Source organism: Falco rusticolus, chromosome 1, assembly GCF_015220075.1.
Source record: "Falco rusticolus isolate bFalRus1 chromosome 1, bFalRus1.pri, whole genome shotgun sequence".
NCBI classification, from domain to species: Eukaryota; Metazoa; Chordata; class Aves; order Falconiformes; family Falconidae; genus Falco; species Falco rusticolus.
The window spans coordinates 107,961,324-107,986,047 of NC_051187.1; the positions used below are offsets into that span (position 1 = coordinate 107,961,324).

General features: G+C 38.3%; 1 long non-coding RNA gene across 4 annotated transcripts in view; it reads left to right on the forward strand.

Annotated features, from left to right (window-relative positions):
• Positions 1–24,724, forward strand: part of LOC119151257 — a 109,989-nt gene that overhangs the window by 16,299 nt on the left and 68,966 nt on the right. For 2 of the 4 annotated variants that reach the window (XR_005105352.1, XR_005105353.1), the window contains exons 7-12: positions 11,866–11,921; positions 13,992–14,079; positions 15,019–15,114; positions 15,719–15,748; positions 19,137–19,273; positions 19,374–19,460. This is a non-coding gene — a long non-coding RNA (uncharacterized LOC119151257). The remainder of the gene's footprint in view (positions 1–11,865; positions 11,922–13,991; positions 14,080–15,018; positions 15,115–15,718; positions 15,749–19,136; positions 19,274–19,373; positions 19,461–24,724) is intronic. The other 2 variants (XR_005105356.1, XR_005105359.1) reach the window with 2 other exon arrangements.

Consider the following 24,724-nt stretch of genomic DNA (forward strand, 5'->3'; position numbering starts at 1 on the left):
TTGATACTAAGTCAAGGACTCCAGTTTCTCAGGCCCTGCCAGCAAGAGGGCTGGAGGGGCACAAGAAATTGGGAGGGGGCACAGCCAGGACGGCTGACCTGAACTAGCCAAAGGGGTATTCCATACCACGGAACATCATGCTGAGTATATAAACTGAGCGGAGTTGGCCAGGGCCTGCTGACCACTTCTTGGGGACTGTCTGGGCATCAGTCAGTGGATGGTGAGCAATTGCGTTGTGCATCAATTGTTTTTTTCCCCTTTCTTTTAGAATTTATTCTTTCCTATTATGTCTCCTTTTCATTGTTGTTGTTGTTATTATTATCATTATTATTATTATCATCATCATAATATTTTACTTTATTTTAATTACTGAATTGTTCTTATCTCAGCCCTCGAGTTTTACCTTTTTCCCAATTCTCCTCCCCATCCCGCTGGGGGTGGTGGGGAGTGAGCAAGTGGCTGCATGGTACTTAGTTGCCAGCTAGAGTTAAGCCACAACATGGTTGAAATTTAAAGATGGCAAATGACCAGGAGGTTGGGTGGAACATCTTGGGAGTCGCTGTGGGTTGCTCTCTGAGGACATCAACTTGATGTGCAGCAGCAGTCTAAAAAGCACACGGGAATTACCTGGAAAGAATAGAATGCAAAACAGAAGATAGCAGTATCATGCTGTGAATTCATAATGCTTTCATAGCTTGAGTGCTGAATGAATTTTTGGGCATCCTTTCTCAAAAAAAGACACAGTAGAACTATGTGAGGCACAGAAAATTTTAAGAAGGATGGTCAGAAATAGTGAAAAAAACCTTCCACATCAGGTAAGCTGGACTGAATAAGACACAGCCTTCAGAGGGGTTAAGTGCAGAAGGAGCATGATACAGGTTTATGTAATTTTGTACCATGTGAAGAAAATCAATAAGGAATTATTTATTTATATGCTTGTAGCACAGAAGCTTAGAGATAACAAAGAGCAGAAGGTTTAGAAGTGAAAGAAGCACTTTTTTACACAATACAGAAATGAAAGTCTTCTGTTCAGTAATTTCCCAGTTTATATGCGTCAAAATTATAAAAGAGTGAATAAATAGGTGTGTCAGCAGGGAGGATGGCTCAAAAAGTACCTAAACTGTGAGTGCCATATCTTGGGGGGAAGGAGGCAAATGCAGAAGAATCCCAGTGCATCTCCAGTTTGTAATATTGTTTTCCTAGAATTTCTGCTATTGTGCACTTTCAGAAGTAGGGTACAAGGTTGGGTTTTAGTCTGGGGGCTCAGACTAATGCTTTCATGTAGACAAGTCATTGAGGCTCCCAAAATCAAATCTCTTTGCCTGAAGTTCCTCAGTAAACTTCAAATCCACACTGTAAAAGATATGTAAATACTTACGGGGTTTAAACACAAAGTTTTTTTCTTATATGTTTTTCATACTGTGATCTCAGGGCTAGGAGATGGGTTCCGTTACCTCTTGCACTGCCCAGGGAGTAGGGTTTTACTGGGGGACAGTTACAATTCTAACACAGCTAACTTGCCATCAGCTACCTCTACTGTAAAAACAGTTCCATTAGTTGGTCTTGCTGTATCCTTGAAAAATCCCTCTTAAAAAAAAAAAAAAAAAAAAAAAAGCTTTTGAAGAGAAGGGGATCTAGCATTAGAAAATCCATAAAATTGTTCTTGGGTTGTTTTTTTTTTTTTAACCCTTATCTATTAATGTAGTGTTCAGGAATTATACTAGCTTGCCAGTTAAATAGCTTTCTTCAGGCTTATCGAAAAGTTTATGATGAGTTTTATGATTGACATTACTTGTGTGTATGGTTACATATTCTCAGTAAATTATCTAAACTGTGGGCACAGATTCTCAAACCAGTGTACCCGGAAATACTTCCTTCATCTTTAGGAAGTGAATTTGCAAAACTGGCCCACAAGGGTCCTGCAACATTTGGCCCTATATTCTTCCATCTCCAGAATAACTGAAGGGAAATGGAATTTCAAAAAGGCTTCATCTGTTTGGTATGATTTTGGATTAGATTGAGATTACAGAAGCTCTTATGGATTTGTTTTTACACCGGTAGGTTAATATCTGAATTTTGTTTCTGAAATTCATTTGTTGGATTATTGTAAAACAAATTCTGACAGGGAATAGCCATATCTCATACAAAAACCTGAAAATATTCTTTGCTCTTGAGATTTCAGCCTGTTTTATCATGCCATGTTAACACTGTTTTGTAGAACATAAGGCCAGGCTAACCACCAGGCTTGGTGGAAACCCCTCCCGTCATCCTGGGTAAATGACTAATGCACCCATCTTCTTATGTTTATCACATACCTACTTTACATGCGCACGTCAGGCAATTAAATATATTTCTTTTTTTTTGCATTTTCTAATTAAAACTTCATTGGCCAAGAGGAGGGTAAGGAGGGGTCCATTGCTCTTTATCCTAATACTTAAATACTTACAAGAATAGGAGAGACAACCACGGATAGGATGTCTTGATGCCTTGACTCATTTCCATGAATGTCAGCCCAATGACAAGTTATTGGAGGTTTTGAACATGAAGACCCCTTGGATTTAAGTATATGAACTGGGAGCTCTTTGTACATACAGGCAAACTATCACTGGAATTCCACTACTAGGTGGAGTGTTAATTTAGTTCGAGGATAAATCACAGTTCTTGGGAGATAAATCAGAACTCTATAGACTACTGTGGAAGAGCTCTTAGTAAACAGTCCTGGAGAGCTGATTTCTGGAAACAGCTGAGTTCCCTTTCATATCCAGTCTGTACCAATGATATCCTATCATGACTGTGTTGCCAAATGAATATGTATTCCAAGCTAGATGGAGAGAAAATCTTTTGACAGAAAAGAGAGGAAACCCCCCTGTCAATTGATTACTGTACCTGCAGCTATGGAAAAAAAAAATATATATATATATGTATATGGGTGGTGGTGGTGGTGTGCATTTCTTTGATTTAAATCAGTTAAAAAGGACTTACATAAGCAAAAACTTTAAACTAATTTTTTAAAATTGTATAACTGCAGATATGATGTTATGGTAAAGGTACTATGCAGAGAATTAAGCTAGCTCTGAATGTCTGCATGATCCTTATCACAGCATCTATAAATCATTTGCAAGGCAGCTGGCAATTATGAAGGTCTATTGATGAGCCATAGAATGGCAGGAGGGAATAAAAGGGAATATAAAGAATAAAATTAGCAAAGATAGTTTTATTTGAAAATATGCTTGTTTGCAAACATTTTTTGTTTTATTTTTGTCCTCTTATCTCCCTTGGAAATGTAAACCATGCAAAAGCACTGAGACTTCCTGCTGCCAAAATTTATCTTTTTTGACAGTAACTGCTGCTTACCTGAAGAATTAGAGGGAACATGGTTTTCTTCTGAAGTAGTGCACCATGTTGTGCATTCAAATTTTTACTCTTCCTGATGTGATTTGATGATACTGTTACAAAGCTAAACTGTTGACTAAGGCTGTGAAGTAAATTGAGTGGACTATAATTCCTGAAAGTGGAAAAAAATTAAAAAAATCATGAGCTGTTCTGTGCAGTTAGAATAGTATAATCACAGTAAGGGAGAATTTAAACTTGACAGGTTTATGAAAACCTGTTTAAAATTCTTAACATAATTTAATTTCTATGATCTATCTGTAATGACATTGCCAAAGTCCAAATAATATGATGCAACACACTAATGGTGTTTTGGGGTGATCTTTGTAGCATTTGAGATTTGTAATAATAGTAACACTACCTTTCTTCAAAGAATACTTTATAAGAAAATCTATTTCAGGAGATGATAATCTTATTTATTTATAAATAATAAAGGTGTCAGAGGGAGGAGAATATACTCTGATCAGCCATTACAATACACATGCCAAACCCATGGTAAGAACGAGATACACATTCTATTGGACCTTATTTCTTAATAATAAACTTTTGTGTGCTTCTGATTTCCTGAAGTAATTTATGCAATATCATCAGACAGTAATCATTTTTATTGTCATAATGGTTTTAGGTGCCTATATTAAAGAACCCAGAGGTGTGTACAAGGAAGCACCTAAAATAATCTGTGCTCTGTGGGGCACACGTGGTAGAAGAGAAATGTTCTGACTGAAGGGAAGGAAATTTTGTGTATGTATTATGTAAACTCATCTTCATTTAAGATGTTTCACAAACTTTCAGTGAAATATATGAAGTAGAAGGCTTACCTGAGCAAGCAAAGGATTTGAAAGTAGTTGTCCCTGCAAACTGCTGCAAACTGAGACTTGAATATCCAAGATTTCTACCTTTCATTGGAAGGTCAGTGTACGGTAACTGACTGCTTCACTAGCTCATGAGTTGGTTTGGCAGAATGAAGTTCCAGCTTAGTTTAATACCTCTTTAGTCTACTGCTGAGAATGTACAGCAGTGTCTAAATTCAACGCATGAGTAATTCCGGTCCTGGCTGGAGTTCGAATGTCATCTATGCAGTCACTGCATGCTGTTGGAACAGCAGGTGGAGCCTACAAAGCCTGTTTCAAAAAGTACTACAGGGAACACTGGAAGGAACTTGACTGTCTCTTCCAAACCCACAGAGACTTTAAGGATTTTTGGGATTTTATTTACAGAGAGGACAATTAGATACCAGTTTAAAAAAAAAAAATTCCGAAGAGTTAGGTCTTACATGAATGTATTATTATCAAAACCTAAGGTTTTCTGACTTGTCCATTTTTTTTTGTTGTTGTCTCAGTTTCAGAATGGAAATAAGAAAAGCAATGTCAGTAAGATAAATGCTCACAATTACTTTGGTCTTAATCATATTGCTCCATGATCATGATGGATCCTGGAAGAGAACACACTTTTCTCTTTTTTTGACCTTATTATTATTATTTTTATTATTATTTTATTTTGACCTTATTATTATTATTTCTCTTCTTATGACCTTAGCAGGGGCCATTTACTAGATTACTGTCACTTGCAGACAAATAGGTGAAGTGTAAAGTCAGTATAAGATGGTGCTGCAGGAGGCTACTGTTTGCCCTATTGCAGAAATCAGTCTGTTCATTTGCATTATACATTGAAATCAGTGAGATTTCAAGGTCTGAATCTGAACCTGATTTTGAGACTTAAACCATCTACAAAGAAGCAGATCTAATACCCATAACTAAGGCAGTATTTACTAGTTTTCTAGTTTGCTTTTTCTAGGTCTTATATTATTTGTGTTCAGTTTCTGAAGAGTTAAACCTGAATTGTCCTTCAGATTCGTTTGAATGTAATCTTGTCACTCACTTGGCTGACTCAATAATTTATTGATTAGTTGTTAACTTGACATGCTTCTTTCTATTGTTTATAGCAGAAACTAGTTATTTCCTAAATTTCTCTGTTGTTGCTGTTAGTCTAAGTTTAACATCTTTTGGGCAAGCCTATCTCACTGGAGTGTCCAAGTGCAGCCAGCTATGGTCCTGGTACTGCCGGCAGGGTCTTACACTGACAATCAGCTGAAGTCTTGACTACTGCTGCTATTATAAAAAAAAAGTGTGGGAGAAACTGCAGTATCAAGTTTTAAATTTGAGAGTTATTATGGATTTAGAAGAAACAATACAGGCAGAAACTGGAATATGGACATTTCAGTATTTTTTCTTACAGATTGTGAGCAAAGAATGGAATGGAGCATTAAAAAACAAATCCAGGGGAAAAAAAAATTACTTACTGACTGGTGGCTGAATTAGAACAAATCCCTTAGAATGACATCACTTTTATTTGAGAACAGCAACTGCTGGAAAAATCATTGACCTGTTTCAATGTTTTGGTGTAAAAAAACCCAAAACTAACTAGTTTTAATAGTAGAATCTTCCACTGATACCTACTTCATAAAAGAAGAAGTCTTTTATCTGTCTAGTAGTTCTTAAATTATTGAGTGAAAGACATCTGCCTGGACTGAAGTTAGATTCTTTTAGAACTAAGGATCTGTATACATACCGTAATTAGTTTTCAATCCTTTATTTACAAGTAGAACAAATCTATTTAAATAAGTCTTACAAGATTTCTCATATTAATCTCTTATTACATCTGTGAAGGATCAGTGATTTGTTAAAATATAGACTGAAGTCAACAAAATAGAACCTGTATAAGACTACTAGGGAAGAGAATCAGCTCCCCTCCAAACAGTGCACCAAAATTGATTCTGTCTTTAAAGGTGTCATAATAAAGTTGTATTTTCCCTTTCAAAATGACATTTCAACATTTAATTTATTCCCATTATTCCTAAATGCATAGCCAAGTGCAGAATTTCTAGAAGGGCTTGTGCTGTCCTTGTTCTGATCACATAGATCCTTTGAGGAAAAGGCTTGCTTGGAAATTGTGCAATGACCATAGAAAAGGAATATTTTTAACAGTTTAAAAATAGATCAGATGCTGCACTCCATGCAACCAACTGTTCTCACTTTCCAAGTGATGGAATGTCCACCCACACCTCTCTTGGAAAGAAGAATTGTTAATTCAAAAAGAGTCCGTGTTTCAAGCTGTAGGCTGTACTGACAATTTGACAGTGCCCACACCACCAGACCTTGTTCTTACACCTAAAGCCACTTGGAAGTTTCAAAATGGAGTGCTGTTGTTGAGGTACGTCCTTCGACACTTCTGGTTTGTATTTGTGCCATTACTGTGACTACTTTTTATAAAATACCTGTCACTTGTTGACCAGCAGGAGCTTACTCTCTCTTATTTTTTCCCACCCCCCTAACAAACAGTTGTAGCAAACATAATACATGTTCTACTTGCCATCACTGGGATATAAAGAGAATTGCTAACTCTGAATTCATAAATATCAAGCAGTCTCCATTTGGCAGCTTTGCCATTGCTGTATAATTGCAATGAGAATGTAGGTCCCAATTACACTTAAGATTTATCAGATTATATTTAGGGCATGAATTGTAGCCTTTAATGAGATGGGATAATGGGTGGTAATCAGGTTAGGAGAGGACTGAAATGGCTTTAAGAGAAACTTTGAACTATCCAGTGTGAAGCTCTGTTAACTAGAAGCTACTGCAACTGTGCTTAATAGCACATTTGGTGCCATGAGGGCCCTGCTACTGCCCTTTGATACCGTTCCTGACACGGTCCTTCGTCTCATTTGCCTTCTCAAGCAGGAAACTGCAAGGGCAATTTCAAAGCCATCTTCTTAGTGTCCAGTAGTCCCTAAGTGTGGGGACTACCCTAACAAGCCTTACACTTTCAATATGTCATTCTAGCTGCCTAACCTAGCTAACACAGGTTGAGCTTCTCACTTCAGATTCTCATAGGCCATTTCTGGTGTAGGTGTGACACACCACACCAAGTTGATACATGCTCCTATCCTCTGTCATCCTGGAATAGTATCTTTATTCTTCACTCTGGATAGTGTTTAAATGAAGATCTGTTTGTGCCTGCAGAATTACCCCATTCCTGTTCCCCGAGAACCCTGCAAAGCAAAGGCGTTATGCTAAAATGATAACATTTCCTCTTTTAACACGCCCGTGTTTATGGGAAATACCTGTCATTTGCTGTGTGAACTGCGCTGGCATCGGTAACTTCAATAGACAGGTCTGCATGGACACATGCCAGCATTTTGGTAACTCCCAGTCTGCAGGGCATAAAGCCAGCTCTTGCTGAATCCCTGCCGTATAGCCACGCTATCACATCTTCTGGAGGGGCAGTCTGTATTTGTACAGTTTTCCATAACAAAGATGCACGAAGCCAGCACTGACATTTTGCCCAGCTGCTTAGGACCGAGCATTGTCTATTCCTCCTCTGTGTAGGAACGGTCAGTGTCATGTACCCTACTGTGGCAAAGGCAATCCTGAAACAACTGCCTTCAGTATAGGCAGTACATAACCGAACCAGAGGATTAGGGGGTGACACTGAAATACTACTGGTATTTCCACTGACCAAACTACTATCTGTACAAGTGATTTTGGTGTACATATGTGAAGGCATATCCTCAGTACTTGGAAAGATTGTATGGTCACTAACTAGTAAAAACATTTTCAACAGTGTAAAAAATACTTAAAATTGAACGCTGATTTATTTTGCTGCCAGGCACGTTCTTTAACAGACATGTACAGACAGTAGTTGTCAAGGAGTTATATATGGCAAACTGACCTGCATCTGCTCAGGGAGATGAGAGCCTAATGCACATATGGCATTATACAAGTTTACTAGCAAGTGTATTACCCTTGTATGTTGAATAGCCCAGCTGTGCTGCTTTTTCTTATGGGCTGAAAGTAAGGGGCAACACTTTAGCATGCCCTGTTGGAAGGAGCAGAATGGGTTCTGGGAAACACCAGAGAGCTACGCCATAATCCTTGGGAGCAGAACAAAACAATCAATGTCATCTCCACAAATACCGGCTACAATAGGAGATTTCTAATTACTTACTATTTTTTTTAACTTTGGACCCTATCTTCTAAATTTTTTTCCAGTCACCTGTGCAAATTTAAATTTCAGTTTGCTCTGTGCATTTCCTCAATGTATATTAATTTACACCTCGCCTTTTATTGTGTTCAGTAGGTGAGCTATTAAAGGACAGTTATTTAGAAAAATATATTTTACTGTTGTATGGATCAGATCTTTCAAAACAAGTACTTCTGCAAAATAGGTCTATGCATGTTCAAAGTTCCTCCTTCCTGTATTGGCATTTCTTACAATTAGCCAAAAAAACCCCCAACCCAACAAAAAACAAAACTATAGTCTATAGCCCCAATCTAAAGAGCAAAGCATCATGCATTGCAGAAAACAAATAGCTGAGTAAATAACTGGAAATAGTTTAAATTTTAATATTTATTGTAGAAGGTTAAACACAAATATGTGGGTTTTGTTATTAAATATGTCCCTTTTATGAAGCATAGTGTTGTGTCTACGATGATGTAAGATACTTCAGCATGGCTGATCTAACCTCGAAAGTATTTGTTTACGGTGAGTTGTGCTGAAATATTCATGGACAGAAAGAAAGTAGTAAGGTTTAATTAACATATGTATCTGTGGGATACACAGATACATAAAATAGCAAGAAGTGCAATAATCTGTTGTTAGTAGCTTGCAGTTATTTCTGTCCTTAGGAGTAATTGAAATATACGGGCTGACAGAGCATCTTTATGGCTGACTTGGGCATTGCAGTGTTTACTGGGGAATGGGAGTATGCGGTTGATTAACATTGGAAGAATCCATCTCTCCATGTAAATAGAGCATTGGAAGAAAGGATTATTTGGTGATGAAGCATAAAACCGTGATTTGGAAATTGGAGGTTCATTTCCCAGCTCTGTTACATGTTTTCTCAAAAGTAAAGCATCAGAGCACTCCATTTTGCCTCTTTTGCAGGCAGAGAAGTGAGCAGTAGAAGTTTCTCTCCCATTTTGCAAAGCACGTCCCAGAATCACAAGTCTTCTGTGGATACTGCTGGTTTGCTTTATATCCTAGTAAAAATCTGATTTTGCCATATTATACCTATATGCCACATATTTCATAGCGTAATCCCTATATCCACTGGGGCCTTGCAGGGACAGTATAGTACAAATAGAGACAGCACCAGGATACGAGCTGAAGTTGGGCAATGTTTTGTAGGAATGCTACGGGTTGTGCTGTCAAACATCATACTACCACAAACCATATTCTCTCTGGCACTCATTTATTGATAAGTATTGTGTCCTAAATTATTCATGCGTTTTTTTATCCTCTTGTTCTGCATTTTGAGGGCTTCTCGCTTTTTCTAAGTACATTTCTTTTGCAGCGTAGTACTGTAAACAGTGATGATAATCAGCAAAAAGGCAGCAACAACAGGACCAAAAAAAATGGAGGCACATCTTGTAGTTGGTTAGAAAATCATAAATACAGTGGAGTAGTCATACCTTCCGCCCACGTGAATATCAAAGGATGGGCACCTCTAGATGAGGTGAACGTACGCGTGTCTTCAGCTGATAGTGCCTGCTGCACAATTAAGTTTAGTATCCTAGTAACAGCTGCCCATGCCTCCTCCAGCAGGGACGTGCAGTGAACTTTTAAAGGGCAGACTTCAGCACGCTGAATAAAAAGCAGCAGGCAGAAGGGCAAAGTCAAAAATTTAGAAAAAATGGCTGCAGGCTGTTTTGTGCGGGTTTTTTGAGAGCATTTCATTAAAGGAGCAGAAGGCTTGTGTGCCTTCTAAGCATTTAAGAAGTAGTGGAGTGTTTATGTGAAAGAACTTCAATAGAGCCAATAACGTTTGCTAAAATAGCAGATCATGCCTGAATGCAACAGGTTTGACTGGAGCAGGGATCACAGTTCAGAAAGAAATTACAAGGGCAACATGAGGATCAAAGAGAAAAAGCTGAAGGACTTAACTAGACACAAGCTGCTCTGATACTGTCTGGTAGTACTCGTTTGCATATCTAAAGGTCAATCAAAGCAAGAATTACACATACACATAATGGCTTGGCTTTCAAGAGCCCTTCAGGCCTTTGTGTCTGGTCTTAGGTACTTCAGTCTAAGGACATTGGGGTAGGTAATGCACAGCCAAACGGAGACTTCGAATCTTTTGAAAAGGTCACATGGATTTTCATATCCTCATCAATATTTGAAATGCTATGTGTTCATTTTAGGAAATTATAATTTTCTTTTATGAAGGCAAATACACTTCTAAAACAATGTGATATGATTTTCTCTTGGCTTTGTGTATGTGTCTGTATGCATGTATTTTTTTCCTAATCTTCCCTTCACCTGCAGTTATTAGTTGCATATTTTCTGTGGTCAAGCCATTTAACCTTCAGCAAACCTGATCTGAGCATGTGTGAAAAGGTTGTGCTAGTGAGAAAATGTGATTAGGACACATGATAGTTCTCTGGTTGTAAATCCTCTTGATACTAATGGGAGAGGGACCTCACTGGAGTATGACACAGCAAGCAAAAAGCACCAAACAGCCTGCTGGACCATACCCTACAAACATTCAGTTCAAGCCCTGTTCAAGATTAAATAGCTACAGACAGTAAAGAGCCAGAGACAACATTAGCTTTAGCAATTATCTGAAGTGCCATAGTCCACATGTTCAAAATTAGTAGAATTTTAAGTGTCAGGCACCTTAATTTGTAGTTCTTCTTAGATTATGCATGTCTATTCAATCCATGGAAACTATGTTTACGAACATTATGTGGGTTGTAATGGCAAGTACTTGAAAACTAAAACAGATTAGATTGTTGATTGTGCTTTTAACTTCAGCTCTGCCTCTTTGTCCACCCACGAGATCTCTGTGGCAAAATATAAACTGCTTGTGCTTCGAGCAAGCACAGCTGGGAGTGCTGAGACAAATACAAACCTGGTGTTTCTTCAATATAGGGAGGGTAAAGGCAAATTAAGTAACATTCTTTGAACGTAATACTTCTCTATGTGTTACTTTTTAAAAAGATGGCCAAGAAACTAAATCAAAATAACTTTTCTGTACAATTACACATGTGTATGTGGTCCATGGAACCCATCCTGCTAAGATAATGCCTTTTCCTGAGGTTTTAAACATAGTTCTTAATAGAGTATCACTGTTTGCTGGCTGCCAGCTACAGGATAAAGCTGGATATAAATTTTTCTGAGGTGTGTTACTGGACATGGTCCTGGGCAACTGGCTTTAGGTGGGGCTTGAGCAGGGGCTTGGACTTCTAGAAGTCCCTTTCAACCTCAGCCATTCTGTGATTCTGTTAAGACTAATAATATATTTTATATGTTTTATGATAGCGTGCCAATGAAAAATGATTGCTTGTTCATGTAAAGTCCCAGACTGTCTCTGTTTTACTTTCCTTGTTGAAGAAATCAGTCTGAGATTGTGAAAAATAACCCAGCCTGCTAGATTTCTCTTCTGTCTCTCTCTCCCTCTCTCTTTTTTGATAATAGCTGTCATCTTTCTGGAGAATCCTGGAATGACTGAGATGCCAGGCCAAGAACAGGAGGTAAAAGAAATATTAATGCCTACCTAACATAAATGTGAATGACACAGTACATTTTTTAAGGATGAATTTAACAAGTTCTATCTTCTTGGAGGAATATTTCTGGTTTTGGGGTGGGTTTTTTTGTGTGTATGTGTGTCTGGTTAAATCCCTCTCTAAGGGTATCAGGATGGCCTCATATGAGTCATAACAAACTTCAGCAAGCTTTTAAATTTTTATATTATTTTTAGGGGCTTGTTTTAATTTATCGAGTTTTGATCTTTCTGCTGTTTTAGAATTACTGTGAATGAATATAATAGAAAACAAAGTAATTTTCATAACAAAGAACTTTTCTAGGATTATTTTTATTGCAATCTTACATTCAAATGAATGTGTGCTTTATTTCTTCCTAAATTTCAGAGATTCTTTTTCAAAATGTCATAGAAGTTAAGTTGTGTTATGGCAACATAACAGTAGCTTAAGGTGTTCTTAAGGAATCTAAAGATTTAAATGTACCCAACACAGGCTTCCTACAGCTGATCCTAATACTGTCCTGGTTTCAGCTGGGATACAGGTTTTCTTCTTAGGAGCTGGTACAGTGCTGTTTTGGATTTCATAGGGGCAGGGGGTAGGTACTTAGTTGCTGGCTGGGGTTAAACCATGACATCGTGATTTAACCCTAGCCAGCAATCAAGCCCCACACAGCCACTGGCTTGTAAAACTCAGGGGTTGAGATAAGAACAATTTAATAGGGAAAGCAAAAGCCACGCACACAAGCAAAGCAAAACAAGGGATTCATCCACCACTTCCCGTGGGCAGGCAGGTGCTCAGCCATCTCCAGGAAAGCCGGGCTCCATCATGCATAATGGTTACTCAGGAAGACAAACACCATAATGCCAAATGTCCCTCTCCCTCTCCTTCCTTCTTCTTCCCCCAGTTTATATACTTAGCATCACGTCCCATGGTCTGGAATACCCCTTTGGCTAGTTCAGGTCAGCTGTCCTGGCTCTGTCCCCTCCTAATTTCTTGTGCCCCTCCAGCCCTCTCGCTGGATGGGCCCAAGAAACCAAGTCCTTGACTTAGTATAAATATTGCCCAGCAACAACTAAAACCTTATCAACGTTGTTCTCACATCACAGCCAAAACACAGCACTGTACCAGCTACTAAGAAGAAAACTAACTCTATCCCAGCTGAAACCAGGATACATGACAATTCAAAAGATTAAAAAATACACCTTTCAGGCTTCATGAAATGAAAATATAAATTAAAAGTATGGTGCCGAGAGTAGTCATAATGTTTACCCCTAAAATGTCAGTTTTTTCAATGAATTTCTCCAGTGTTTGTTTTCACATGTGACAACTGTTACATTATGTCTTAAAGAATGAGCACACATCACAGGGGAGAAGTTTATAAAGTTTTTGAAAAACTTTATAAAGAAGAATTATCATGCAAGACTGTGTCTCTTAACTTGTTACCAGGTCTTGTTAGGTATTTGCCTGTCTGTAGAGAAAGCATGTACATTCTGGAGCTGCATCCTGGCTTGTGTACTAGCCACCTAGGCTTTAAATCAATACCAATGAGCCAGGGAGAGAAATGCACCTTCTAGAGCTTTCTGAAAACTAACGAAAGCCTGAAGGTGCTGTATATCTGTGCTGGGGGGAGCGGGGGAGAGGGACAGAGAGAATTGGGGAAGTAAAACAGAAATGTGGTTGCTGAAGTTCCTGGGTGCTGAGATTGTAAGAAAGTCTGGAATGAATTGGACTGCAAGATCATGCAGCAAATTTTGTCTGTCTGGCAGTGGACAGACAGTAACAGATACATAAGAGAACAGCATCAGAAGTGCCCAGATTCTAATAATTCACATTTTAAGAACTTCCCAAAACAGAGGTTGTAGCCACATCTTGGAATGTAATAAATTTTTAGACTTTAGACTCTCTCCTTCAAAGATTTTGCCCCCTTCGGACTGTGTGCATGATGATTTTGTCTGGCACCTTGTACTCTTGTGTTACAAGAACAGTGACTAATGTTTTTCCTTTGCACTTTATCCATGCCATTCATGATTTAATAGATCTCCTAATTTGTTGTTTCTGTAGGGAATACTCTGCCAGCTGCCTCTCTGGCACCTCAAAGGGATTTTCTGCTTTGATTGTTGCAGCGTCAGAGAGCAAGAGAGTGTTCTAGGTAGGCAGGACCGAGTCTATTTTAAGATCTATACGAGTGCTTTGGGGAATGTTCCAAATTACGATGATCCAGCAAAATTATAATTAACTTGATGTCTTGTGTGCCTGAAATAGGACCAGAACTTTTATATTTGTTGGTGTTGAACAATGCTTTAACTGGCCAAAAGGACTGCTGCTCAAAATGACATCCACATTTAGTTTAATAAGCAAAACTGTTGTTACTTGGAAAATGTTTGTGTGCTGGCACGTGTGTTTGAAGGCGGATTAGCACTTGCCAATGATGCACACTTGCCTGGGGCTGTAACATGCTCTTCGTTTCTGAGACTCCAGGGATAAGAGGACAGAGGACACACTCCCAGGGACTGTTTCTGTCACAGATACAGATGCCTCTCATGTCCCTTAACTTTTGATTACCTCTGTGCTGGTAGTCACTTTGTTGAGGATCAGAGGTTGATCATCTCCTCATGTACGGTCTTAGTTCAGAGCTAGAACATGAGCTGCAACTGGGGAAAGACATCTGGATTTGAGTTAACCTTCAAGCCAATCCATGTGAAGGCAGGTGTCATGGTCTGTTTGGGTGTCTCAAATTCACAGAATAACATACTCTGTAAATTAAACTTTACTTTATGGGCTCTTTAGGAAAAATTATAAACAACAAACAAGGGCTAACACGAGTTCACTAATTTGTAAATTAATTTATAAAGCTTCTAACTCACAAGTTCTCTAATTTATAACTCACAACTTGTAATTTGTAACTTGTGCATCTGTGAGCAAAATAGTTACTGAGCTGATGAGAGTGCTCATCCTTCCTCCTCCATTGTGGTGCAAGCATCCCCTATATCACATTGAGAGGCACAAAAGCCTTGGCAGCTGTTGGATCCACCTCAAACTCCTTTTGTGGTGTTTTTTTTTAATAAACTGATGTATTCTTACATTCCAGCTTGGAAGTTTGGTCTGTACCATTTCCATGAGTTCCTGGATTCTGAAGAAACTGCTGATCAATATGCAAGGCTGATGGCTGCAGGAGCTGCAGATGGTAATGGCTGCATAAGGACCGTTATTCTGGCCACCATGTCCTGCCTACCGGTGACCTTCACTTTCATCTAATGGTGCTGTCCCCAGCGTACCTCAGGCCTTAGCATGAGCTGTGTGTTAGCCAACTTCTGAGCAGGAGCTGAGTTAACAGTCACAGCAGGGTATGAGAAGTAGCATGATTTCTCCACCCAGGGTTTTTTTGAGTGCAATCGGGCACTTCAGGGTGTGTGCTTAAAACAAACTCTGCTTTGGAGAGCTGGGTAAAGCCCACAGCTTGTCAGGTGGGGACAGAGAAGCTTTTGACTCAGAAGCTGAGGAAAACAGATAATCTGTGGATTGCTGATGAAAGATCAGTGCCTACAGGTCATTGGTTAAGGTAGTTTTAATTTGTTTATGTTTTTGTTTTAAAAAAAGCAATAATAGTATTATAGTCCTTGACTGCTTAAGACAGGTCATAAATCATTAAAAACTCTTTTGATTTTGATGTATTTTTTGATTTGTGAATGAAGTAAATCCTTGTTGGCTTTTAACAGTGTTAAAGATTTCAGAAAGCAAACCAGGTAAACCAAATAATTTGTTTTTTTTCAATTTCTTATTTTTTTCAGTTGCGTTTGCATCCTGAAATTTTTGCTTGGGTAAGTAAAGATGACATTAAGGATTATAAAATTGTTGTTGGAGGTGTTGCCAGATGAAGTAAGCAATCGTGGTCTAGCTAATAAGAGTAGACAACATTTGTAGCAACCTTGATATTATTGCAGAAAGAATTATGTATAAAAATTGCTGCCGTTACAACCAGTCTCTTTCATCGTATACATATATATGTGGATTTGAACTTCATACACTGGTAACTGAGTAGTCTCTGAACTGCTCTCCTGTCTCCATACCTGTGCTATTTATGCTTTGGTTAATGGAAAATATAAAAAATATTTTATATCCTTCTTTGTCTGCTTTACCTGTATTAGTCTCAGTGGTGGTAAATCACAGCTTTTTTTCGTTCATTAATGACCACTTCTTGAGGATTTTGTTAGCTCTGTTGTTAAGAATTGTGTTTCTCATAAAACATTGTGAGAATTTATTTGCTTGTGTCAAATACTTATTCTGGTAAGTTATGAGCACTGTGCATGGATTAAGAACAACAAAAGCAGGAAAGGAGAATAATTAAAAGCTATATTTAGTATAATGAGGCGGCTTTAGCTTAAAGGGAACTGGTTAAAACATTTAGCTCTCTCTGAACCCTGTGTTTGTTTGTACAAACACACAGAACCAGAGGCAGCCTTCTCTAAAGTAATGGGATTAGACTCCTGAGTTTATATGAGCCACTAAAACTTCATGTTACCCAATGATTTTTAAACAGAGTGATAAAACAGAAGACATCTTATTAAAGAGAGATCTTGGCATCCATAAAACTATGATCTTTTTAGGATTTTCATTGTTCGGCAAGAGAAATCATGTTAATTGGATATGAAATTTCCATAACCCCTGGAATTCCACAGGCCGATATTTAGGCTCTTTTAAAACCTATCTGGCTAGCCTCTGTGATGTGCCTGGTTCAGGAAGTCCTTCCATGGACATTGTTCTGGCTGAGAAGAAGCTCACTTGGAAAGTGCAGTCCCCAGCCTGGCTGTTCTGATTCAGTGAAATAGGCAGAACCATGAAGGGGGTGCTGAGTGCCAGGAGCTCACCAGTGGCAAGCACAGGACTGGCTTTGCCACTCACTGGAAAAAAAAATTGCATCTGCAGGTGTATGATCACTGTTGCTCCCACTGAAATAAGCATACCTAATGGTAGCAACGTGAGCAGGGCTGGTGGCCTAACAAATGCAAAATAATGGGGTAAAAGCATTCATTAATAAGAAAGAATTCCTTCCAAATTATGTGTTGTCCACATATTTCCAAGGTTTTTTTAAGAAACTACACTATCACTACAAAAGGATAATGTCCATCTGTGAGGGGGATTTGAAGTAGAAGCAGAACAAAGCTCATTTTATAATGTCTATGAAACAAACCAACAAAGCCAGCAGAAATGAAACTGTTCTTTCTTCTGAGACACTGATACTTTCCAGGGCAAGCTGATTTTTCAAAATATAGGAAAAGAAACTGGGACTTTATAATGGAAAGCAATTAGTTTTAGTTCTGGGTAGCATCAAGTCTGCTTCTTTTACTGCTATAGATCAGAACTTGCTACCCGGAAAATAAAAGAACGCCACAAACCCAGCACCAAGAAACAAACAAGCTAAACCCCAAGCCCCATAAGCAGTTCAAAGGCAGTCTGTCACATACCTTTGCTATTATTTTAGGAGTATTCTGTAGATACCCAGCATTACTGAGAACTTTGAAGATGTGTGAATTCAACATGAGATTATGAGGGCCACCTGCTGAAGAGATTTGGGCAAGATACTTGCAATTAGTTGGGAGATCTGAAAAAAATGAGAGACTGACACTTGCTTTCCAAAGCTACAGGAAACTGTCTGGCCCTGAGCACTTCAGGAAAAAAAAACAAAAAAAAAAAACCAAACCAAAAAAAACCACAATGAAAACCCCTCCCTAGATCTGGGAGAGGCACGTGTCAACAAGTGGTTTCAGCTTGGTCAGAAACTGAGACTGGACACCCTCATTAGAACCATTCAGACACTCCCCTGCTTGCCGTAGGGGGCTCTCTGGTGTGATGACAGCACACCATCAGCAACTGGGGATGTTATCGGGTGTAAGGGGCAGATAGGGAAAAGCACCCCATGTTCTGCAGAAACTCTGCTGCAGATCGCTCCCCAGCTGGAAATCCCATTTGCTGGAGCTCTTGCAGACCACAGAGCTGTAATTCTGCAGAAGTCAGAGGGAATAATACCCTAGGGACAGAGGACAGTAATTGATTTGAAGTCTCTTTGATGAATGGTTGCAGCACCTCATGAAACCTAGGTGTTTCTCTTCCATGACTTTTCTTCATCCAGAATGCCTGGTGATTGGACTAAGTTTCTGTGAATTCTCAGATAACAATAAAGATAATTTTGTAATCAAATGGCATTATTTGTAGTATAAATTACACATTTTTTTAACAAAGAGAAAGTTGTTTTCTCATAACCTTACAAAAAATGAATATTTTTTATCACCTCCAAAGTTGATCCAAAATTTTATGGCATTTCTGAATATGCAACCATTCAGTACAATACCTCTAGATGTTAAAAATTTAATAATTGGCTGCTATACTACAGCATGAATTTAGAGATATTTTAGTCTGAAAAGAAGAGCTACTAGACCAAAAATGTCTTTATAAATATTCTTATTTTCTAGTTTAGAAGATCCAGTTTAAATCACGTTTTAAGTTGTTAAAATGCCAAAACATTCCTGTTAACAGTCATCATAGAAAGATGATTATTTTACTCTATTATCTAAATCACACTTGGCTGTTGCAGGTGAACAAGGCTACTGACCTTGAGTTTGTACATAATCTTCAAAGGACATCTCTCCAGTACACTTTGTTTAAGGCAGTCCACAACCCTGGACATACAACTTTTCTGAGTAATAATGAGTTAGATCTGGTAGGAAACTTTCTGTACCCTTTGTGAGCATCATCGAGCAGCTGAATATTGACAAAACAGCCTCTCAGAGAAAAAAAGATTTTGTTTTTTATAACCATCTAGAAGTGTGGCTTTTTTGGGAGAAAGACAAGGAATAACTTATTTATACTTTAAGTGTTCCAGGAATTTAGGATTGTCTTTCTAATGTATTTTTATACTTATATATAGTACATCACAATAATATATCTATATCTAGATAATTCATAATAGTAATTATAATATGTGCAACAAACTGAAGCAGAGAGATCCTATCAGATAAGTTCCTCTTTCAGTAATTTTGTAGGGCTGAGAGATTGTTTACAAAATTTGGATCAAGTTTAACTTTGAAATGTTTACTGCTCACTAAAATTTGATACCATGTCACCCTACACAATAGCTGGATGTACGTTTCTGCCTGGTTGTCAGTTTTGCTCACACCTTTTAAGAGGCCCATAAACGTTCACTGATTTCAGTGGGAAAAGTGAATACAGTGAACTTGGCAGAACTGAGCTGTTGCTCCAAAGGGCAAGGTCAGCGTTGCAGTCATGGACCTGTTCTGGAGTAGCTGCTGTAAAATATTCAGCAGCTGAGAGACTTGGATAATCCACAGGTAAGATTAGATCGGTAAACCCAGTGCTTTTTAAACAAAAACTTTAGAGTATTGCTTCATTTACTTTTTTCTTATTTTTTTCTCTCTGCAATCCTTCCAGGTAATTTATCAAAATGGAGTTGTCAACTAAAACCTAGCATTATTTTGGCTGTGGATGATGCTTAATGCATGGAGGAGGAGGGAAAAGGTAAAAACAAATTCGAATGGGCCTTGGAAAAAGTATGGATAATAGACCACCTAATACGCTATGCAAAAATGCTTTCCACTATGCAAACTTTTCTTTGTGAGGTAGTAAATTATCTTTTTGCCTTGAGTGGAATTGGTCATATGCACGTAATAGTGCACTAATGTGAGTATGGATATGTACGATCTGTCACCACTTGGGTTTGAAAATAAGATGAGCATTGGGAGTTTTTGAATTTTTTTTTTTATTTATCCTGGCCCACTCATCTCTCCTGACCCAGTTGTGCTAGAAGATTTATTCATGGGGAGCTAAAGGATTACCCAGTCAAGGATTCTCTTGTCAATGGTGCAAGACAACTATTAATGCAAATTAACAGTAAACTGTTATGGATTATGGAATTGCTCAGGTAGTGGCAAGGCACATATGAATTTTGAGAGAAAAGAAAATAGAGACATTGTAGATGCCCACAGGTAGTTTTGTCCTTGCATGGCAATTGCCATGAAAGCACAGAAGTGTTTGTGGGGAACATTCATGCTGGCATTTTTAGTGAATGAGAGCCCAAAATTTGATACACAGTGGGGAGCAGTAAGCTGGGTAGAAAGATAGGCTATGAAAGAGAGATTAAGCTGTTTGAACCGATAGCAGTGAAAAGTACTGAGGTCCCGGGCTAAGTCTGGCCTGGGTAATTATTCACTTTGCCCTTCCCTTGAAACAATCCATTTCCATGATGAAGATCTTTCTGACAGAAGTATAACCATGTTCATTTTCCCACGGGTTGTTCTTTGTGGCCTATTTATAGTATATATTTTTAGCTGTGGCAGTACAAGGTACTCCATGTTTTTGCAGTTATAAATGTGTGTGTGGTTCTTTTGCGTAAATGAAAGCCTGAAGTGCATGTTCAAGCCATTTTCTCACATGCCTTTAAATCAGGAAGTTAACAAGGATAATAAGTCACTGGAACACTTAAGTTATTCAAGTCTAGTCTAACTTAGTATTTATAATATATCACATTTATCAAAGTGATAAGATCTGGCAAAACTAAAGGTTATTCAAAAGGATTCATCTCCATCAATAGCTCCATGAGTACTGGAGTTCATAACACCCCAGTTCCTGAGCTCTTGTATCTCGTGACTGGACTGTTTACTGCAGCGGGAACATCAGAATGTGTGTCTCCCTGCTTCACACATCTGTTCTTTCCCAGGTTGGTTTTGTGATGTCTCATAGAGATGAGCTAACACAGTAGCCTTTCCCTTAACTTGGGGAAAGAGCACTAATTTGGAACCTCTGTCCTCCATTCTGCCAGTTAATGAAACTGTAGAGATAGTTTGGGTTTGGCTTGGTTTGAAAGTGGCCACTGGATCCAGAATTTATTACAGGATACTGAAGGACAGGCAGGCAGACACTGCAACAGGGAAACAAGGCAGAAAAGATAATTAGTCCTTAACCCGCTGTAAGGGGATTCTGCCTACCCAGACACTCTTTGATAGCTTCACACGTCAGAGAAACATTTCCCCTGTCTCAGTATGGAAGAAATGCCCAGTAATGGATATTTCAACTTTTAAAAAGGCGTTTTAAACAGCTTCTGTTTCTGCATACTTCTTAAAATATAAGTTATAGTTAAGCTTTTACTATTGATGTGTTCAGTTCTGAATTGCCTTTGGGAAGTCCTCAGAGAAGATTACTGCCTTTAGTGGTGAAATGGAAAATCAAAAACCTAACTGTCAGTGTGGCATTCACATCCCGCAAATTCCCTGAGACGTTGCTGATACCTTTGGTTTCTTCCAGTGGCACACAGGAGCATGAGATAAAGCTCTTGATATGCAGAGCTGCCAACTTTTCCTGCAGATCTAGAAAAAACGTGTTGTAGAATGATGTGATTTCTGAACAATGCATTACCTAGTTTAGCACGTAGCCTTCCTTGGGAAGGGATAATTTATACATCAATGCCAATAGAAAAGATATTAACTATAGAGCATTTTGCTTAGGACTCATTGAGTCATAATTTGAGTCTGATTTGTAGCTACTATAAGTAATAATACTTTCATCAAAGTAAATGTTGCTACAGTAGTTTGTAAACTGCATATAATATTAGTTGATCAAGACACAATAATGTACGTAGCCAAAGTCATGCTAAAGCAGAGAAGTAACAAGCTCCTGCTTTAATAAGGCAGTAATTGAAATAGACAAGAAACACAAGTAAAAGAAAAAGATACATGCATGTTGGTTGTTAAGTTTGCTGTTTTGTTGTTGTTTTTTTAAATGACTGAGTAAGGTGGAAGGATCAGCCTTGGTTCAGTTAATGTTTCAACATATACAGCGCTTCTTATGCAAGCAGTTTTGTTTCACTGAAGTCTGGGTGTTTGTGCCGCCTTTATTTTTTGCATTTGAAGTCTGCTATTAAGTTTCAAACCCTAAAGGGGAATAAATTCACTCATTTCCTAACCTAGTTAGAGGGTTGGAAACAGTGTTTAAAACAGAATTTTAAAATAAATGTCTGTAATTCATGCACTTTCTAATATGAGAAATTCATAAATTGGGACATCTAGTGCTCAGAAAATGGTAAAAATAGAGATATTTTATGAGATAAATGAGTACAAACCTAACTCTATAGAAATACATCACATTAGGAGACTTGTTTTGGAGTTCATTAGAAAAATGTTGACTGTTTTGTTATTAAAAGCCAGTCCCTCCTACAATAAAAAAGACCTAATTGTTTAAAGATAGTCCTACTGCCATGCACTTTTCATGATTACTGGAATAAAAAAAATAAATAACTGAAGCAGCTGACTGTAGGCCTACATACCACTGAATGACTACCAAAAAAAAGAAAACAAAACCTTTTTTTGTGACCCATCTTATCCCAGAGACATTTCTTGCATTATGTAGACATTATTCTTCCTTTCTGTATTGCAGAAATCTCATGCATAGAAAGCATGATATTTGCTTTCTTTTTTCTTCTATGATTTTGTTTATACATGTAGGGTCATTCAGACTACCATGAATACAAATTCTTCTGAGCTCTTTGAAAAGGACAAGAATGGAGGGATATGCCAAAAATAATGAATGTCAAATGTTTCCTGTAGCTAAAATAATTCTTGGTTCCTCTGCAGTTTAGAGTTGCAGCTTTGCAGAACTCATCCAGTTCATAAACTTTCCCATGTTCAAAAATTCATATCCAATCAGGAAGATTTCACCTCATTTTTGCATACATATGCATATCTATTATGTACCTATACCATAAATCTGATTTTATTTTTACTGCTTCTAGATTTCTCTAAATAGCAGATTATGAAATACAAAGATTTTAATTTAAAGGAAAGGAAATATGAAGGGTATTGGTCTATCAGTCTTGACTCCAGCAACTACTGAATCAAGACTTAAACAGTCAGGTGACATAAGTGAAAAAGAGTGTATAAGTGATGCTGTGTCCAATTCTGGGCTCCCTAGTTCGAGGGACAGGGAACTGCTGGAGAGGGGCCAGCAAAGGGCTATAAAGATGATGAGGGACTGGACTATCTCCCTTGTGAGGACAGGCTGAGAGAGCTGGGCCTGTTTAGCCTGGAGGAGGCTTGAGAGAGGATCTTATCAATGTCTACAAATATCTTAAGGGCGAGTACCAAGAGGATGGGTCCAGGCTCTTTTCAGTGGTGCCCTGTGACAGGACACTGAGCATCAGGCACAAACCGCAACACAGTAAGTTCCTTCTGAATATGAGGAAGAACTTCTTTACCTTGAAGGTGCACTGGACCAGGCTGCCCAGAGAGTTTGTGCAATCTGCTTCTGTGGAGATACCCAAAACCCACCTGGACATGACGCTGTACAACCTGCTCTAGCAGACCCTGCTTTAGCAGGGGGTCAGAGTAGATGATCTCCAGAGGTCCTTCCCATCCCTGACCATTCTGTGATTCTGTGATAACACGTATTATGTAACTATATGTTTAGGCAGAATTCTAGATAAACCTATTCCACCTTGTAGTATCTTACATCTCATACACCAAATGACATTATCTGCCAAATATGAAATACCAAGAATCTCAACAATCATCAGTGCTTAGTTCCAGGAGATGTCGTGGGATGTTATGAAAAACACATACTTTGAACATCCGGTTCCTGATGTATTCTCGTAATTCCCTCTTGAACAGCCCTGTGGATAACTTCTGCTCACCTCGTTCAGAACAGCAGCTCTTACTCACTGAGTTTAGCCAGTGCTCCTGAAAAATGGAAAAGCCTTCAGTGAGCACACAATGAAATATTCCCTTATTCATACCTGAGGGCAAGTAGGTCTTAAAGATGAGGTGGAACATGGTGATACATCTGGAAGAAGGAAAGTATGCCCTTTCTTTCTCCACCTCACCTCACTTTATCCCAGCCAAAGTTTGTCCTTCCATGCAGAGGACAACATAACATGGTGACACTGTCTCAAGATGTCATGCTCTTTTTTCATACCTTAAGGAGTTGACATTGTTTCTTACTTCTCTGTGAATCGTCTACAAGAAAGTGCTTTCATTGGCTAAATAGGCAATAGTTATTTTAATATTTTTATTTCAATGCAAATGTATATTTTATATATTTCTTGCAAAGGAAAAAAACAACCAACACCAGACCAAGAGTGCTATACACTTAGAGGAGTTGCCCTTTCTAAAACAGCAGAAAGAGAAGGTAAAACTGTGAAATTGAAAGAACAATTATAAGAAATAATATGAAGAACAAAACTAGAGATAGCTCACAGTTGATCCAATTGAGTTGAAACAATTTGCAAGAAATAGGGACTTACATAAACAAAATATGAGTTCAATACTAAAAATTAAAAGCAAACATGACATTACAAAGCGTCATGGATATGTGGCACAAAGGAGTCATGGTATGCCTTACCAGAAAAATGGTCTTAATGTTCTTAAATATTGAAAGGCCTCTGACTGAGGAAAGGGCTAAGAATAATTATTCACAAGTGATTTGAAGCATTTGGATGTGCTTACCCAATTAGCTGAAAACTCACTCGAACCTTATAAGAGATCCTCCATGATACAGTGTTTCTGGTTTTTAAAACTTAATGTGTTCAGCTGTATTCTTATTATGATATTCCCTACATCTGCCACCTGTCCTGAATCCCCAACCTTTCTTCTCTCCCTGCCACCTTAAGCAAAATTAGTTGATTTAGAAAAAAGAGGTCTCCTTTTCCAGTGTACTAACTTGCCAGGCTTGCTTGGACCTGCTTGCTCAACTGAAAAAGTGAGTCTTTTGACCTGTGCTTTGAACTAAATGTGAGA